This window comes from Mustela erminea, chromosome 7 (genome assembly GCF_009829155.1).
Source record: "Mustela erminea isolate mMusErm1 chromosome 7, mMusErm1.Pri, whole genome shotgun sequence".
In the NCBI taxonomy this organism is placed as follows: Eukaryota; Metazoa; Chordata; class Mammalia; order Carnivora; family Mustelidae; genus Mustela; species Mustela erminea.
Window position 1 is genome coordinate 19,380,462 of NC_045620.1, and position 18,593 is coordinate 19,399,054.

At 43.7% G+C, this 18,593-nt stretch overlaps 1 long non-coding RNA gene across 2 annotated transcripts in view; it reads left to right on the top strand.

Annotated features, from left to right (window-relative positions):
* Positions 1-1,470: 1,470 nt before the first annotated feature.
* The window catches only part of LOC116594961, a 43,760-nt gene continuing 26,637 nt past the window's right edge, over positions 1,471-18,593 (top strand). Inside the window, exons 1-2 of one of the 2 annotated variants that reach the window (XR_004287487.1) lie at positions 1,471-1,532; positions 2,150-2,330. This is a non-coding gene — a long non-coding RNA (uncharacterized LOC116594961). Of the gene's footprint in view, positions 1,533-1,935; positions 2,068-2,149; positions 2,331-18,593 lie in introns of those variants that run through there. The other variant, XR_004287486.1, reaches the window with a different exon arrangement.

The following is an 18,593-nucleotide window of genomic DNA, read 5'->3' on the forward strand; positions in this document are numbered from 1 at the left end:
AGATGCTAGGATCTATCAAGAAACCCTTTCCAACATGGGTACACCTTAGACTGATGGTGGCCCAGTTTTGTTTTTGTTTTTGTTTGTTTGTTTGTTTTGTTTTGTTCTTTGAGTAATTAATGATGACTTGCATTGACAGAGCACTGGAATAGACCTGAGTTCCAGAGCACTCAGAAGAGATCACAGCAAACTTATTATCGTAGGCTATGGCTTATATCAGCATTTGATTCATCTAGATAGTATCTGCTCCAAGATTGGTAGAAGTGCTCTGTGTACCTGCTACATAAACTGGGGAACCTAAACCAGCAGCATGGGCATCAGCTGTGAACTGGTTAGAACTGCAAAATCACTGGTCTTAGCTCAGACCCACTGAATCACAAAGGGAATAGTTAACAGAACCCCCCCCCCCCGCAGTGACCTGTGGGCACATTAAGTTTAGGAAGTATTGTTCTTCATCAGCATTAAGAGAAATTCATCCCCAAGGTTTGTGAAATTTTCCAGAAACAACCTTCATTCTTTTGCCACCAAAAATTGATGCCTAGATAAAGCTCTTAACATCCCCTTGAATCAAAGCCCTCTAAATGAGTAGCTTCTCTCCATCTCTTCACCATCCTGTACCACTGGTTTAGCATTTATATAAATGCCTTCTTTGAGTTATTTCCTGGCTTGGACTTTCTACCTGATCCTTGGTCCTTGTTGAGAAACAACAATTATCCTGATATTTGGTGTAAGGGGGGCTTCCCAAGACCAGTTCCCTATGCTAGTCATAGAATGAGGGTATGCTGCTAGCTCTTCCAGCTTTCCTCACTGATTGACATTCCATCTCTATGATGTTCCTCTCTGCAGGCACACCATAGTTAGAAAGTTAGGGGGTGTTGGAGCCTGAATTCACATAGAAACAAAGAGGAGTCTGGCCTCAGGGAATATGTGCTAAAGGCTTTCACTGAACAAAAAATAACCGGAGCAAAGTCAGAGAATAGTTTGCCCCAATTATTATTTGGCTTGACATTGTCATCAATATGTAATGAAATCTCTGATTTCACTGGATTTCAAATAACTGGAGAAAAAATGGCGAGAGACTAGTAAATAAAAACCTGAGGTAAGTTTTGGAGTGTAAGATCCCAAAGCAAACAAAACCAAATCCTACCTCCATCTCTCATCCTTGGCTCTTGTGGAACTTACACCTTCAAGAAAAAGAGACATGAAGCAAATAACCACAAAAGTGTACGTGGCATCACAACAGTGATCAACATGCATCAGAGAGAGGTATCAGCATCCTAAGAACACAAAAAAGGAGACGGCTCTATTCAGGATGTCTCCTCTGAAGAAGCGTCAAAACTGGAGGGTGGTAGGGTTCAACAGGCCAAGGCCAAGGCGGGTGCGACAGGGAAGGGTGGCCCAGCTGGTGCTAATGTCCCATGACCAGGGAAATCAGGGCCCCTTGAGGAACTGAAACAAGCTGGAGTGAGAGGAGCCCAGAGGAAGGAGGAAGCAGAGAGATGTCTGGGAAGCTAAGGCTAGAGTAATTCATGGTGGGTACGTTTCAGTCCTCATTCTGAGAGCACTGGGAAGAAACGAAGGGGGCAACAAGATGGCGTCTGTGTTCCTACACTAGTGACCTTTCGGCCAATATGGAGGACAGATTGGAGAGCGACATGAAAGGATGTGGGGAGCAGACCAGCTAGGATTGCATCAAAGCCCCCAGGGTGGGGTCCTGGTGCCTGAGCTGTGGAGGTGGTGGGGGCAGTGGAGAGAAGTAGGGTGTTCCTAGGGGTAGGTGGTAAAATCGAAAGCACTCAGGTTGGGTTGGTGGGCAGGAGTAGGGGAGAGGGAGGTGTTAAGCATGAGTTTGCAGAACTTCCTGGGTGCTGCTCTCTTGACTAAGTAAGGCAGGGAGTGCTGGACAGTCATCAGATGGAGAGGTTGGCTGTGGAGGTCATGAGTTACATTTTTGAACATTGTGAGTTGGAAGCCTTCCCTGACCTCCCAGACAAAGATACGCAAGACTGGAGTTTGGATGGGAGTTCTGGGCTGGAGGAGAACATTTTACAATAATAATTTTAGAAAGTAGGAATAACAAATGTTACCATTTATTGAATACTTGCTCGATGCCAAAGCTAACCATCTATTATCTAATTTAATTTTGCAGGACTCCATGAAATGACTGATCATCCCCATGTAGCAGATGAGGAAGAGGAGGCCGAGAGACAACATAGCGTCCAAGCTCCTACCCACTGTGTCACACTGCCCCCTGCTGAGCGCCTACTAAGTGCCAGGCTCTAGAAAAGAGTGGTGTTTGAGACATTCCAAGGAGCTTCTGTGTGCGTCACGTAAGTGCATGGATTTGTGTGTCTCCCATAGAAAACTGGAGGAGGAGAGGCCAAGAGGTAAGGATTCCTGCCATTTTTCATTTATACTGTCACTCATCCACAAGCCACACCCCTCTTGTATTGACATGCCCAGGTACAAGGCACACCTGTGCACAACTTTCTCCCTAGTCTTCTTTCTAAACTTTTGAACAAGAGCAATTTTTTTGTTTTGTTTTGTTTTTGGTCCCTGGTTTCCGGTGGCCCATGGACAGGTAAGTTAAATAAGAAGAATTTCACCATGCATCCATCAGGAAACACACCCCATTGGGCTTCAATTTCAGGGTTTCAAACACAAAGGAGGGGGTCTGGGAGGCAGCCCAACACTGCTGTCTTTTTGTAAGATACCCTAATGTACTTATTTGCTGTAAGCTTCTTCTTCTGGGTACCTGTCTGGGTATTTTTCTGACGACGACAAGAATGACATACTCCCCTAACTAGCTCTGAAGTGGATATACACTCACCACAGCAGCTAAAGAAAGCATATTGATACAAAATGATCCCTTCAAACATACTCTGCTTTTGCCCCGAAGTTGAACATAGCATGGAAGAATTTCACTGCTCCCATTACCTAGAAGAGCCTGAGATTTGAAACTGGGAACTTTTCCATAGTTTACATGGAACAGAGCATCCAGATCAGTACTGAAAACATAAATCACTCTTAAACCCTTATTTCTTATCATTCTGGTAACAATAGTCTAGTTAGAACTGAAGAAATTCTGCCTGCCTGTGTGTCTTGTGTGTGTCTGCCTCTGCGTGTGTGTGTGTGTGTGTGTGTGTGTGTGTGTGTGTGTGTGTACTGAAAAATAAATACATTTCAAGTGATCCACTTGGGATTTAACTAAAATTTAATTTTATCTATTGTCAAGTGTGTTTTTACTCTTTGAAATACTACCAATCTAATTTTTTAAAGAACTGTTTAGAATTAGTGCCAGTGATGATAATTAATGCCAATTCTGTCGTGCAGTGAGAAGTCTCAAGCATGGATCTGTTACTGTGTTTTACTTTTATACACCCTATAAAACTTTTTTCTCTTGTACAGAGTCATGCTTTTCATATTTTATAATTTTCCTTAAACTTAAGTCCCAGATCATAAAAGAAGTGATCCTTGGATTATCTGGCATGAGGCAATTCAGAACAATGCCACATTTGAGCAGATAATCAATGTTATCCTCAGGGACTGTCAGAGGTTATTGGCCCTTGGCAAACAACTGAGAATACGTAAACCTAAGCCCAGAGAGGAGCATATCACTTTGAGCATATTTTTTCCAGAAATATTATTATGATTTATTTTTACTGAGAGAGTAAAATATTCATTCTAAGTCGTTTGACTATTAGGGGGAATAGAAAACAGTCCATTTGCAAGGAGGGTGGGGAAATAACTTTGGCAGTTGCTGTCGTGGCATCCCAAAGCAGAGTTCCAGATAACTCATGTCCCCCCCACCATCATATAATTGTCCACATGTTAGTGTGCAGTGCTGGTAATTACATCAAACCCAAGTTAAGAACAATTCTAAGAATTTCTAGATTTCTACCTGAGGCAGTTCCTTCATCTGTGCCCTGGATGACATTCATTTCTGTTTTTTCACTAACTTTGCACTCTCTGGACTGTGGATCTTTCCAGAATATAGTTTGCTCAACTCTCTCTACTCTTAAAAAAAAGAATCTTCCTTGATTTTACTTCCCCCTTAACTCTTGCTCTATGCCCTCTGTTAACAGCAACATTTCTCGGAAAGTTGTCCGCTCCACTGATCTCCATTTTCTAACACTGCTCACTTCTCTAGACATGCCAAATCTGGCTTTGATTCTTATCAGTCCAGGAGATAGCCTCTTTTCAATGCCATAAGAGGCCCAAAACCACTACATAAAATGGATCCCTTCGATCTCTGTTTCATTTGTTTACTCATTCTGGTATTTATTGAATGCCTGCTACTTACCCAAGTTCTGTTCCAGGTACTGGGGACACAGCAGTCAAGAAAACTGACAAGAATTCCTGTTTCTTTGCACATCACCATTATAGAGGAGGTTACAGATAATAAACTCAAGAAGTCAAGTTGAATAGTCTGATCACTCACCAGACTTCAACTAACTTGACCATTTCCTGCTTGGGACAGTCTGGGCTTGTGGGATCCAGCACTCTTGCCTCTCCTCTTCCCAATCTGATCCATTTTTTTCTTTCTTTAGTCCTCTTTGTCAACCCTTTTTCCTCTTTGGTCGGTTATTTCATATTGGAATCCTTCAGGATTTTGCTTTAACTTGTTTCTTTGTATTCTTTGCATTCATTTATGCGACCCTCGTTTGTGTATGTTCTATTTTATTCCTAGGTGATTTTTTAAATAAGTTATTCCCCATTGTTTTAGCCACCACCAGATCCCAGTGAGGCTAAAAGTGATGACTCAAAACCCAGAGATGGGTTTATTGTAAAGCTAAAGAGATTGTAGTTATGCCATGCTGCTCTTCATGGGCCTCTGTGAGTGTTGCAAGCTTCCAGGGAATGTACAATGTTTCAGATGTGGAGGGAAATAAAAGTTACAATTAGGGACCATTTCCTTGGAAACATTCCTGGCAAATCGCCTAAAGAAATCTCAGAAGGAAAGAAACTGAATCTTCGTGATTACGGTAATTTTGTTGTGACTTCTTTTCCCACTCTAGATAAATACTACCTTTGATACCTAAGCTTGTGCTTGTAATTCTGTTCATTTGTTTCTGAAAGATGGTCCCCCAAATTGCATAATCTTCAGGCCCCATAAAAGTTGGATTCCTCTCTGTCCAGAGCTCACCTCTCTTCTGAAGCCATTAGTGCCAAACAAAGTCTTTCTAAGTTTCTACTTATTCCATCATTATTAGCCTCTCATCCATATTCTAGAATTCCTTTCTTTCTTCCTAGATTATGGAGTATCTGTCACCCTGGTCTTTCCAACCACAGTGAACCTCCCAGTTGTCCTCTCTATGCTTTGTCAGCCAAATACCTTCTTCACAACGTAACTGATGTAAAATTTTTATAAACAGAAATCATCTGTGCTACTTGCATCTTGGTATTCTTCATTCTTCCATTGTTCTTAGAATCCACGGATTTATATTCGATCCAGTATTTTTAACTCTACACCCACATGCCATAGGATCTCACCCATGCTTACATCCCCGTTTTCATTCCTGGCTTCCTTTCTATGAACCAGTAGCCCTTTTCTCATTTCCTTCCACAGATAGCACTCCTCCATCAGCACTGTGCTGCATGACCTTTTCACTTGTTGGGATTCTCTTATCCAAGATTTTTCAGCCGGCTAACTCTTAAGGTCTTGGCTAAACATCTTCACTTTAGAGAATCCCTCAGCCCCTAGAGGGATTATTGCTTCACTAAAGAGATATGGGATAGGGCAGAGGTCAGTTACACCCAGTGAAGGATCAGGTTGCCACTGCCACAAGGAGGTGTATGAGTCCAAGATAGAAAGACTAAAATAAAAATGATGCAGACTGCTGTGTTTTTATCATGTCCTGTTTCTTCTTCATCTACTATATATAGCCCTATGACTGCGGTCTTACCAGTGGAGTATGAGCGGTTCAGGTCTGGCCCCATGCAATCCTCCATGCTTGTTCTCTCTTCCCTTGTCTTCCGGCAGGATGCAGGGGATCTAGCCTAGGGCTCTGAAGCCCTAGACCTGCATGGGGATAGCCACTTGCCCTTTTGATGATAAAAAAAACAACCTTCACTAGATTTAAGCCTGTGGGATGTGGAGCTTGCTTTTACTGCCATTAGTATCACTTACTGTCATCCCTCAAACAGCAGATTCAGAAATGAGCATCCACTATGTGTCCTCATCTCCAAGCCATTTCACTTTCTATCCTATTTTTAACTTTCCATACCCCCACATGGATATGGAGTGGCCAAAAGAGTTTGCTTGGAAGGCCCATTGGACTGTAGCCCCTGCAGGAATCTCAAGATTCAAAGGATTATTAATTTCGATGAGCAATAGACATAGTAGTTAAAAGCTGGGGCTTGAGAATCTTTCAAAAGTTGACTTACGGCATTATGGCCTAAATGCATGTGCACTCTTTGTCCTTTCTTTTGTAGTCCCTCCCTTTGTCAACTCTGGGTTCAACCATGTGACTTCCTTGGTTATGGAGTTGTTTGCAGACCTGACGCAAGCAGCATCTTGAAAAGCACATTCACGTTTCTCCTTTCTCCTTCCTCTTGCCGGGCTTCTTCATTTTCACACTTCTTCCTTGCCATAAGAATGTGCTATTCTAAGCTCCTAGAGGAATGTGAGAGATTCACGGAGAAAAGTCAAGGTCATCTTAGATGACTTGACAGCTAGCTGACTCCCCTACCGGAAAAAAGAGAGATAGAAAGAGAGAAATACCAGCCAAGATTAACAGCCACCTATCTCGCTCCCAGTTGTCTTCAGAGACATGAGTGAGACCAGAAAAGTGTAGCCTACTCAAACCTCATTAACAATAAATGGTTACTGTTTTGAGCCATTAAATTGGTGGCTTGTTTCAGAGTATTACGGAGGTTATAGATCAGTGTGAAATAGGTCAAAGTAAGAATCCCAGAGCTGACATTTGTTAGCTCTGGGACCTTTGGCCAGTTACTTAATGTCTCTGTGCCTCAATTTTTGCATCCAATAAATGGGATATAGTGCTGTTTGTTTCAAAAGATAATTTTGAAGAGTGATCAAGGTGACAGATGAAAAACACAAAGTTTAGTTATTCATGCGTTGATTCAGTCAGTAAATCTTAGGATGAAGAGGAGAGTGAAGGAAAATGAGAAGGGGGAAATAGAAGGACAGTGAAGTCTTTTGTAAGTCAAGAGTTTGGATTCACATTGTCTGCTCAGCATTTTGGGTATCTAAGAGGCGAAAAAAGTACATAGAAGAAATAAAACCAAAAGACAGCCCACTCATTCATCACTTCAAATAAACTAAATTCTTTATTTTTATAAGATACGTACACTTAGCCCAAGTGTGTTCAGTCCCTTAGAAGATTTGTATACTTAGTCCTTGGAAGCTCAGTCCCTTGGAAGATATTCTTCACCAAATCTTGCTTTAGTATTTTACCTTTAATATTTAATAGAGATTTTTTAAAATCAAATAACCATTTAAAAACCACTTCTGTCTTGGCTTCAATGTTGCTATAAGTATTTTTCATTCTGCCCATCAATATCCCCATTAGAAGATGTCATGTAACATGTTTCTTTTGAAAGAAAAATACAGAGAATGAAATGGAACCCATCATTTCCCCTTAGGAATCAATCTGGGTCTTCCTTTTTGACAGAACTTTCTTTTAACCCCAACCATTAAGACACTCAAATAAATTTCTCATCTTAACAACTACATTACTCTTGAGTTTAGCATATTCATTTAAGTCTCCAAAGATTCTGGATCCTTATGAATATATCTCTAATGCTCTTTCTTACATGCCATAAGATTCAGCCACCTCAAGTTACGCATAAGCAAATGGGCCTTTTCTCATGCATGATGACAGTCTAGAACCAAATGTTCACAAACATTTGTAAAATCTAGACCGGACGCTATTTTCTAAGGGCCTCAGCTCAAACTCTGAAACCTGTTTTATGGTCTCTCAGCCTTAGTTTTGGAAAAATCATCAGGTTGCTAACTGCTTTGGCGATCATAAAACAAAGTTTGCTCCTAAACAGAGGAAAAGGCTCTAAGAAGGAGAAACTTGTTCACAGAACACAGAGTGAGAAAAGCCCCTCAGAAGCTTTGCTGGCATGAGTCCCAAGCTCATGTTACCAGGAATATTTACATTAAAAATATATCTCCAGCTTGACCAGCAGCTCTGAGGTCAAGCTCAAAATCCTGCCTGGGAGTTCTTTGGTTTTATTACTATTTGTCAGCTCAAGCTTTGGCTATGATTTCCCTGCTTTCTGAGGCATGAAGGCAAATAGAGCAGAGTAAGGGCTGGAAATAGCAGCCTTGCTAGTGTGAGGCGGGGATGAGGGGCTTCTGAGGTTTTCAGCAGGAAGGCTCTGGTTGAAGCCCTGGTGGCCAGGAACTTTTCCTTTACATACTGGCCTTTTTATAGGCAAGGAAATGCCTACCAGGAGGTTAGTAGGCTGTATCTTGCCTCCCTTTCTGAGACATGCTTCTAGAGATAAACTTATTTGGTTCCCTTTCTCCACTCTCCTGGAACCCCCTGAGAGGCCTTGCCAGCTTCAGGAGTGAGAGGGAGAGATTTATGCAGTCTCCATTGTAATTATAGCTATAATTATGATTTTGCTAGGTTGCTTCTCAATCTTAAATATCTTATCCTGAGCTTGACATGGCTAAATACCTGTCAGGGAAGCATGTAAAATATAATCTTATTATTCACATTATTTTGTTTCAAAACAGTTATAGATCTACGTTTAAAGAAAAAATAAATGAATGAGCAATTCCAGTTTCAGTCTGTCTCAGTAACAACACCAGCCCAAGCAATTCCATGAGAGACCACATAGTACAGAAGAAAAAGATCATGGTCACACAGACCTGGGGTTAAAGAATATCATCACATTGCAGCAACATATAAATAAAGTTTCAGCCCTCACCCACATTTCCAGTCCTGGTTCTGAACATCTTATCCCTAATCATGCTTCATATTTTACTCAGTGACTCTTTCAGGCTTCTTAGCAGATTGCTTTTCCACCAATATTAGTCACCTTTGCAGTTTGGACTTGACTTTAGGCACTAATGTCATTTTTACCTTCCACTGCTGCATTTAGATCTATTTTCCAGCTCATCGATTCTCTCTTCAGCTGTGTCTATTCTGGTACTTCATTTGTTCACTGAGGCATTTTAAAAAATTTGCTTTCTGTATTTTTTTCAAGAAGTATTATTTGATCCTTTTGCAAATATCTTATTTTTATACCATATTTTCATTATGCATTCTACAATGCCATTTAATTTTTAATAACATTTAATGTTATTTTATAGAATATTTCAGATTATCTTAGTTCCTTCAAATTTTAGAGCTGTGTGTATGTGTGTATATTGACTCATTGACTCTTCCTTATGAATTTTTCGGCTGACTCCTGGCTCTGTCCCTACTCTGGACATGTCATAGGTAAAACATATCCAGGGTGCCTGGGTAGCTCAGTTGGTTAAGCTTCTGCCTCTTGGTTTTGGCTCAGGCCCTGATCTCATAGGTCATGGGCTCAAGCCCCATGTTGGGCTCTGTGCTCAATGTGGAGTTGGCTTGGTATTCTCTCACTCCTCTCCCTCTGCCTCTCCCCCATGCTCATGGTCTCTCTCTCTCTTTCTCTCTCTCTCAGATAAATGAATCTGGAATGGGGTGGGGAGGAAGAACACATCCACTCTGGGTGGTAATAAGGAGACAGAAAGCATTGCACAGACAACAGACCACCTAGATACTTTCAGTTCCAGGGTATCCTTCCCATAGAAAGCAAGGAGTCTTTCATTTTGCAACAATTACTCTGGTCAGTCACATTGATGAGTTGAACATAGAATAGAATGTAGATGTGTGATTAATGTTTACATACTCTTAAGATAGCCAGAGACACAATGAACAAACAGTACCAGAAGCTTTTTAGAGCATATAGCCTCAAATTAATTCTTATTAACAGAAATCACCTTCTCACCCCTTGGTATGCACCAGAGACTCTTCCCCAGTTCATCCTCCAGGGGGCGCTCACCAGACTGCAAGTGTCTTTTCCATCCATCATACTGATGGATGGATGGTAGGAAACCTACTCCCCTGTTTCCAAATATAAGGAAACTAAGGATCAGAACAGTGAAGTAATTTCTCAAGGTCACATAAGTAAGTAGAAGAGTTACTTTTTGATCCAGGAAACCTTCTGATTCCAGGGTCTGTGTTTATTTTCCCCAAAGGACAAGTCAAAGGAGAATGGACACATAAGTCTACTGGATTAGAGGCTTTCCCCAAAATGCATAATAAAGGCAAGCTCACTCTATGTCTTTTATTCTATGTTAAAAATTAATATGAATCTTGTATATTCATTCATAAAATTTGGTGTCAGTTTTAAAGTGAAAATGAGGTTTCATATTTTGAGTTAAATTACCTAGTTACCTAATTTTAATCCCTCTGTAGGTATTTTTCTCCCTCTTGTTGAGGCCTTGGCTAGCTGTCCACTAAGAATCCGTGCTCCCTCACCATGACGGTGCTGTGGTGGGAATGTGGCTACCTGATCAGGAATGAAACTTCCTGGCCCTTTTTGGGTAATATGACGAAGTTACTTATATCCAATGAGATGTGGGTAGAATTGATATGTGCCATTTATAACCACGACTTGTAAAAACACCCCAACTGTAATTTTCCTTTCTTTCCATCTGATACCTGACTGCAGATGCCCGAGGCAACCTCAGAAATTATACAGTAAAGATGGGTGAGCCTCCATGGTCTCAGTCCTTCTCATGGAACAGAGAAGGACTTGCCTTTTCCAGTTCCCTGTGGCTTCCAGCTTCCCTGGCTCAGAACTCATATCTCTGCCTCCATCTTCACACTGCTTTCTTGGTTTTTATCAGATCTCCTCTCCTTCCCCCTAATAACAACAGGTGATTAGATTTAGGACATACTTAGGTAATACAGCCTAGTCCCCCAAGTCTAGATCTCTTTGGGGGCCACTGTTCAGCGTAGTATGCCACCCAGATGGCTGGAGTGGATCCAGAGCCAAAGATGACGCAGGAGGACGGAGTTCTTAAAATGGGGAGGATGGCAAGTTGGGGGCTACTAAGATCTTTCATGAACTTCTTCAGGGAGGTTAAGAACATACATTTTACACATGCACGAACAGGCACACGCAGTGAGGAGAGAGAGCAGAAACCCCCAGTGTTGGCTCAAGTCATGCAGGCTCTCTCACAGTTACCTGGTCTGCCAACTAAAGCCCTGAGGAGCATCATCATGAGAGGAGCTGCAGGCTCATCTCCATCCCCCGCTTTTATTGACTCACTCAACCAATATTATTCAGCCCCTGCTGTGAATCAGACTCTGTTCTGTGCACCGGGTTACATCAAGGGAGCAGATGAAAGCAAGATTCCTGGACCTTGTGGTGGGACTGACACTTAACAATACACTTCATTAATGACTAAATTAAGTGTAAATAAAAACATTCCAGTTTCCAGTCTTCTGGCATCTCTCCTGTTTCCTTGACTCCCCAGAGATTAAAAGTAGAAACCAATAAGTCACCACCGGGCATGCCTTCATCACTTGGGTGGCATCTGGTTCTTCTCTTCAAAGTCTTCTTGCTGCCTTTATATTTGGGGTGGATTTTTTTCAGCACCTAGTAGATTGTTGCCCAAATTCCTACTGATCTGTAGGCGGGAATTACTTTCCAAGGACAAAAATGTAGTCTGTGCCTCACAGTTTCAACCGCACAGCCTTACATCTCAGTGTTTATATTTGTGTCCATCTTTCCTTGCCTCGGTGCATTGCCTCTGCCCTCCCTTCCCCCGTTCTCCCATTTGAGGTCTGTACAGGCTGCCAAGAGACAGACAGCCCATCACGGCCACACCGGCTGCCCAGCCTCTCCTGTCTGGCTCCGCTCTCAGCACAACCTGATGAAAAGATGTCACCGCAGACAAGCGCTTCACCTCCTCACCTCTCCCCTTCGCCCTCTGCCTTGTCTGAGCAGCAGTGGGGGAAGCTGGGAGTGAGCAGAGAGATTAAATCAGGTGGTTGAAAGCTAACACCGTCTCTAAGCAACCCTCAAAGCGAACCCAGGAATTCCAACTGTAATATTATCCCCCAGGAAAGGGAGGAAGAAAATGAGAAAGTCAGTGCCTTGCTGGGCTCAGCATTGGGGTGCCCAGGCCAGGCTGGCGACAGGGAGGGGACAGCAGCCTGGTCTTAGCTGAGGAGCCTCTGGGGACAGACAGAAAAGTAGGGGCTCACGTAGACATCCATGTGGGAGCAATCAGGAACATGCCTGCCAAGGCTCCGGGCTCTGGGAGACATTCAGAAACTCCAAACAAGTGCATGGAAAAGATATACTTTTGTTTTCTTTTTCCCCCACTGAGAAATGCTGTGCATTGTGTTTCCATGGGAGGCTTTTGTGGCTAATTTTGAAAAATGAAGCGAGCAGGTAAACTGGAGCTAATGGCCCCAACCCCGGGGGCAGACATCTGGGGCGATGTTGACTTTGCTGCCGGAGACCCAGCTGGCCTCTGCACGGCTCTCCCCACCGGCCCCATTCCCTGCCCACCTCCAGGGGGCTGCAGCTCCTAACGAGCCAACTGCACGGTCCTCTGGGCTGGGTTCCTGCGGCTGCCCAGCCTCTTGCCACAGTGCCAAAAATGTTTGTTTTATGAATGAACTTGATCTGGGCACACCTTGAGGGTGCCCTCTCCCTCATTTTGAGAAGCAACAGCTTCCCAACAGCCCTTCCCATGCTGGCGGAAGGGACTCTCAGATCCAGGGAGAGCTAGACTTGGTGGAACTTGAAATACGAGCTCGTCTTAATGACCGAGATGTTAGGGAAAGAAATGTCCTATACGCCAGACACTGTGTGTCTGCTCTGCACCCCTCACCCTGACAACTTAGGACAGAAATTTGTTTTTGTTTTTGTTTTCTCATTTTATAGGTGAGAAAACTATAGCGTAATGCATGTAACAGAACTAAAACCACAAAGTAACTAGTACCCAGGTTTTAAAGATAAGTGACCTGTGCGAATAAATGCTCAAAAGGTATTTGTTAATGATATTGGAACATTGGTGATCCTTCCACTGAACTGCAGTTGGTTTTTAGAGCATAGAAAAATGGTTGGTTTTCCACTACATACAGGACAACCCTAAGGTTTGTGCAGATATCCCCGCTGGGCTGATTTTAGGTGGTCACTGTTGGGTGGGATGAAGTGGCCTTCCCCATTTCAAAGCAGTGTCTGCTTTCTACCATGGATTGTGTGTGTGTGTGTGTGTGTGTGTGTGTGTGTGTTTAAGGGTGCTGGGTTAGGGGTAGAGTCAGAGACTCTCCAGGACTGAGAAATGAGGTCTGGCTTCCTTGCATCTCTATGCCGGGGTCTTTTCCATTTTCGGCAACAGAAGGTCACCTTCCCAGAATTGACTGGAGTCAGCCCCATCGATAGCTGGGAGTCCACAGGACTCCTAGAATGAGGTTCTCCAGTGCCTCTTCTCTACCCTTTGCCTAAGTCTGGTGGCAAGTCTTAGACATGAAAGAGAATAAAAGGGAAAATGATGGTTAGTCCCTTCTCCCTGCTAAATGGTCCCATTCTTTGATTATTCATTCATTCATCCAACCATCCACCCATCCATCCATCCATCCACCCACCCACCCATTCAAATTTTCTTAGCATTCCGCACACACCAGGCATGGTGTTAAGTGTTGCCTAAGAACAGAAGAGAAGAGACACCTACAATGACACGTGGATGTAAGTTTACTACAGGAACAGCCCCTTTTCAGTCTTACTGTCAGTCAGGAGTGTAGATGTGTACCCAGAAGCTGGGACACACACAAGAACACAGGCAGAGTAGGGAGCATTCTGTTGATGTGGATCTGACTTAGCATTTCATGTTAGCCAGGCACAGGCTCTTGTGTCTGTTTTTACTCTTCCACTCCTGTCCTTGAGCCTCTAAATCTCCCATCCAGCACTCTGAGGCTTTGCTGCCTCTGCACCATTGTATTCCCCTGACTTCATGTCTGAGCTTACAGGGAGAGACTGTCAAGCAGAGTTTCAGAGTGAGCTCCCATGCTTGCTCAAAGAGCAAGTCTGTGTTTCCTTCATCCAGAACATCAAACAAATGGTCTCCCTGGGGCCCTGAAATCCATGTTGCCACCTCGTTAATGACTATCCAGGAGAAGGTTTTATGAGGTATCAGGGCAGATGCGAACAGATATGGGGGAGAACAAATGTCTTCTAGCCTGAGTCATGATGGGGTAAAAGCAGTGCTGACCTTTTTGTGTATCTTCCCAAGTCATCAGCATGCATTTACTGGGTTTTTGCCCTGTGCCCTCCCTGTGCTCATGAGCCTGGGAAGACACAACAAAGCAGGGTTACTTTGCTGAGTATGATGCCTTGCCTCAAAGCATGCAAGAGACTCATGGGAGAGTGGGGTTCCAACCCTTCCTGCTGGTCGGGTGGCTGAGGTGGAAGGTCACAGTGTCATAATAACCAGGAAAAGATGTAGGTACCTCAGTTTCCAGTAGTGTTATCTGGTAGCTGTAGAGAGAGTATCTAGCATAAAGTGAATGCTCCATAAATATTAACTAAATGGATAATTCCATAAATAAATGAATGAGTGGGTGGTGGGAGAGATGTAGCAGGTGACATTTCCCAGACAGTGATGGTGTGCATAGTGCTATCCAGAGAGAAGGAGCACGGTGGACAAGAGCTAGCTAGACCCGGGAGGTGACTAGCACAACCTAAATTAAGTACTGTAGATTCCATAGAGGGAACACACTTCAGGGCTGGTTTTTAATCATTGTAGGGAAACTGAGGCACAAGCCCAGTCAGCAGTCCTGGTTACAAATGGTCAGTATGATTAAAGAAGTAATAATAATAATGGCCAAAATACATTGAGCTCTTACTAGATGTCAAGAACTTTCTAAATGCTTTACATTTACTCTTCACAAGTACTCTCCTATACACACTACCTTGATTCCAAATTTGCAGAAAAACAGAAACAAAGACAGGGGTTAAAAAGCCCTTCCACTTTCTGGGTGCTGAGATTCAAATCCAAGCAGTCTGATTCCAGAGGTGGCATTCCGAAGATACTGGGGTGGAGGAAGAGTTCAGTTGAGGGGGCAGGTGGGCGCTCCCTGTGCCCCCCCCCACAAAAGGACAATGTCATATGCAGACTCCACCCCCTGGGGGGAGCTAAACCAGTCCTGCAGGGTGGCCACAGGGACTAGACAGAAGTGTGAGTGGGGGCAGGGGCCAGGCTGTCAGGCTGCTGCCGTGGTGCTCTTGCTGCACATGCTTTAGACCTTGACTTTCTTTCTCCGTCTCTCTCTAATCTCCAAGTCTACACTCAGGCATCACAGAGCTACAGGCCCCAGCTCCATGCAGGTGAATCCCACTCAGGTGGTCTCTCTCCTAATTTATCTTCAGGTTTCCACTGAATGCTCCAAGATGCCTTCTGGTGGGTGCCCTCCATGCCTCGTCAGCAGCTTACACCCTAGCAAGGCCAGAGGGAGCCATCTTTGTCCCAGCTCAGTCCACGCCACCTTCCCCCTTCCTGTCTCCTGACCACACCACTGTCATTCCTTTTCCCAGGGCTCAAGCCGTGGAGCTCCAGATGGTTCTCTCTCTCTGTCTCTCTCTCTCTCTGCATGACATGAAATCACTTATGAATCCTTGTCAATTTTCCTCTTTTAACTTTAAAAAAAAAAAATTAAGTTTCATTAAATCTCAATGCCTGCAGCTGCTTTCTCGCTGCCATCACTATAGCCCATCCCTGAGTGCACTTGCTTGTGTGGATTCTTGGAGGATTCTTGTCTCCAGTTTCTCTCTCTCTTTGGCTCCATCCCCCACATGCTGCCAAACCAATCTCTCTAAAGTGCACTTCTGAACATGTCAGTCCCCCAAGCAAAAAGCTTCGACGGCTCCCCATTGTCTGCCAAATAACGTCCAGATTCCTTATCATGGCTTTTCACATCCACTTAGATCTGGTCTCAACTCAGTGCACATTTATTGAGTTCTGCTTCGTCCCAGCCCCTGTGCTAGGACTGTAAGTGTGAAACTGAAGCCGGGATGCTTCCTGCCCTTGGGCGAAGAAAAGAGGAGAAGCTGGTCCCCAGCCCCCCAGCCAGTGTTTCTTCCCACTTACGCCCACTGCTGAAGGTAGGAAGGTGGATTTTTGCTCTTCTCTGGAACTTCCTTGGCACTCCCTTGACTCTGTGTCCAGGAACTTCCTCATTTCCATATCCAGGGGACCTTCTCCTGCTTTAATATCCCTTCCCTATGAAGTCAACCATGAGCATCCCTGTCCAAGAGGAATGCCTCTGAGCACTCACCTGTGCACACCTTTTCGTGACGGATCACTGTTCGCTGCACATTACAGATTTGCACCTACCTTCCTCTCTCTCGTACCTTCATTTGCCCAAACTGGTGTGCACCGGCAAGCTGGTCCACGGAGAACTCATTTACCTGCATTCCTGGAAGAAAACAACCACAACAACAACAACAAAAATCAGCCACCTTTGGTACTGTTTCCATTCAACAGAATTGGACAGACAGTGTTTTCTCTTGCTTGCCTTCTCGGAGAGTTTACCAGTTGTGTTTTATGCCCTCAGAATCTGTGAAAGAAAGCTGGAGTGTATAGTGTTCTCAAAACATACGATGATATGGGATGTTTTCCTCACATTTATTTATTTTTCGTAAGATCAGTTCACATCTCCTGGCAGTAGTGTTCCACAAAACACAGTTTAGGAAACCCTGTCTTAGAAAGGAAGACCTCTGAGTAATAAAGAGAATAACGATACTATGAAAAACTTGTGTTTTGAATATATGCCCTGTGCTGGTCACCCCACCAAGGACTTTGAAGTGCAGGTTTTTATATAATTTTCATGAAAAAACGGGACACAATTGCTAATTTTAACCCATTTTGCAGAGTGATTAGGAAATATGCTCAGAGCTCTTAGGGGACATTCCCAGGGTTATTACTATCATCAAGAAAATTGTTAAACTATATCATGAAACGCACCTGGCTAGCCCCAGAGCCTGTGCTCCTTCAGGGAGGGGAGCCTGTTTTTAAAATCCCTGTGATCCTTCTTGCCCCTAAATTCATAACGGTCTATGGCTCTTCCTACACTTATGCCTTTGCTTTTGCAATCTGGTTTTGCATTTGTGCTTTGATGCTGTACAACAGGGAGTAGAAAGAACACTGCTATACTGCTCCTTGGCTCAGGAGACCTGAGTTTATGACCCCAAATCTGCCTTTAATTAACCATGTGTCATTAGGCAAAGAATTTCTTCCCTCTGGGGCTCAGTTTCCTCAGCTGAAAAATGACAGTGAGGTTGGGCTCATTGATATCTGAGGTCCCTTAACCTCTTTTGACCATGCTCTTCTTTTTGCCAAGATTCTGTGATTAATAGAATTAGATGAGCCCTTTGTTGCCCATTGTATCTGCCACTGGGAGAGCTGGAACTGTCTCTCAGAGGAATCCAGGACGTGGCCAATTCACCGTGTGGACTTGCAGGCCACTTCATTGACCAGCAGTCCCTGACGGCAGGAGGAGCAGAAGCCGTGCATTGCCTTTTACCAAATATATTCTTCCATTAGAGTATTTTTTTTTTTAATGTGAAACATCAAATAAACTTCAGAATTTTATTTGGATGATATAAGCATAAATGAGTAAAAAAAAAAAAAACAGATGGGATACATTTCCCTTGCAATATATATGTGATTAAAAATGGAGGAGAAAAATGTTTGTGGCAAATGTGTTTTGGATTTTCTGAACCCAGAGCTCTTGCAGAGTAGTTTCAGGCTTGCAGAGCACCAGTACACAGCTGCTCTGGCCAGCCTTCAATGACCCATCAAACCCCAGTTGTTTTGGAAACCCGCCTGCATCCTGCGACGTGTTCTCCATTGAGCAGCTAAAATGGCTTAAAGTCTTCCAGGGTAACATGGTTTGACCGTAGTTCACCCCTCGGGAGCCTTCATACAAACAAGATGTCTATCTCCTGACCCCAGAGCCGTAAGTGGCCTAGCTTGAAGAAATAAAACAACAAGAGAGGCTAATGTTTGTTTGGGGGTTTTCCGGAAGCAAAGCACAGAATTTCAGGGATGGTGGATTTAGTCTGTAAAAAAGACTCTCATTTAATTATTCCTACCCAGAGACTGAGGAGTTAAGGGTTAGCCCGAAGCCACCATCATGGTTGGGAGGGAGAAGGAGAATGACCAAAAAGAAACCTGAAGATGCTGTTGTTAATTACAACTTTCTGAGGCTTGGACTCACAAGACACGGGTTTTAATATGAATCCTGCTGTAGTTACGATAACGCTAATGCTGTCATTTTAATTAGAACGATTCGTACTTACTGAGCACTTACCATGTGCTAAATCCTTCAACTGGTCATTTTATTTATCTTTTTGACATCCGTAGCAGATTCTGTTAGTGCCTGGGCCTGTCGCCTCTACTTGGCTCAGAGGTCACAATGGGTACTAGAGAGATCTGTGTCTGTCGGCCTCAGTGTCCTCTGCTCATGGGAAGACTTTGGCCCAGCGCACTGGATAACCAGAACAGCCAAGGTGTTGTACGAACGAGCAGTGACCCCCAGACAGTCAGGGGTATAAATTGG